Source organism: Triticum dicoccoides, chromosome 7B, assembly GCF_002162155.2.
Source record: "Triticum dicoccoides isolate Atlit2015 ecotype Zavitan chromosome 7B, WEW_v2.0, whole genome shotgun sequence".
Classification (NCBI taxonomy): Eukaryota; Viridiplantae; Streptophyta; class Magnoliopsida; order Poales; family Poaceae; genus Triticum; species Triticum dicoccoides.
The window spans coordinates 764,206,702-764,207,599 of NC_041393.1; positions in this window are offsets into that span (position 1 = coordinate 764,206,702).

The following is an 898-nucleotide window of genomic DNA, read 5'->3' on the forward strand; positions in this document are numbered from 1 at the left end:
GTCCCCGCCCGGCCCGTCCCCGTCCTCGTCCCTGTCGTCACCGCCCTTCTCCATCCCCGTCGCCGCCCCCCATCGCTGCGCCTCGCCGGTGAGCTCCTGCCTCGGCCGCCATGTCCACACACACACACACACACATTGTTTTTCAGTTATAAATTTTAGTTATAGAAATTTTTCTGTTTTCTAGTTATAGAAATATTAAAAATGTTATAGAAATGTTAGTTATATAGAAATGTTATAAATTTTTCTGTTTTTTAGTTATACAAATATTTATAGAAATGTTAGCAATTTTCTGTTTTTTAGTTATAGAAATATTTATAGAAATGTTAGCAAATTTTCTGTTTTTTAGTTCTAGAAATATTAGAAATGTTATAGAAATGTTAGTTATATATATAGAAATGTTAGAAATTTTGGAATTAGTTTTAGGTAGATGAATTAGTCAATGTCAAATTGTTAGAATTTGCATATAGAATTTTAGTTATCACAATCCAATCATTTAAAAAATGTTACTTTTTGTGGGCATATAGTATTTGTTCTCGACGATGCCAGGCCCGCATCCTCGTCGTCGACCCGCTCGCGACGATGACCGACTGACCCATGTCTGGGACTGGGCTCCACCGGGCTGGCACTGGGAGGTGCTACCTAGAGGGGCGCGCCGCTTGGTGAGGAACCCGGCCTCGGGTCCCATCGTCGACCTTGATCTCCTTTGGTGGCGTTCGCATGGGCCATATTCGGTGCAGAGGGAGCCGGCCCCGCCGGAGGTGGTGCTTCGCCGTGTCAGGGAGGAGGACGAGAACGTCCATCGCTACATGGCTGCTATGGACGCCAGGTTCTCCAATACCTGGCAGGTTCTTTGGGCAGATGACCGGAGATATGATCCTGTGATGGTTCCTTCTCTTTG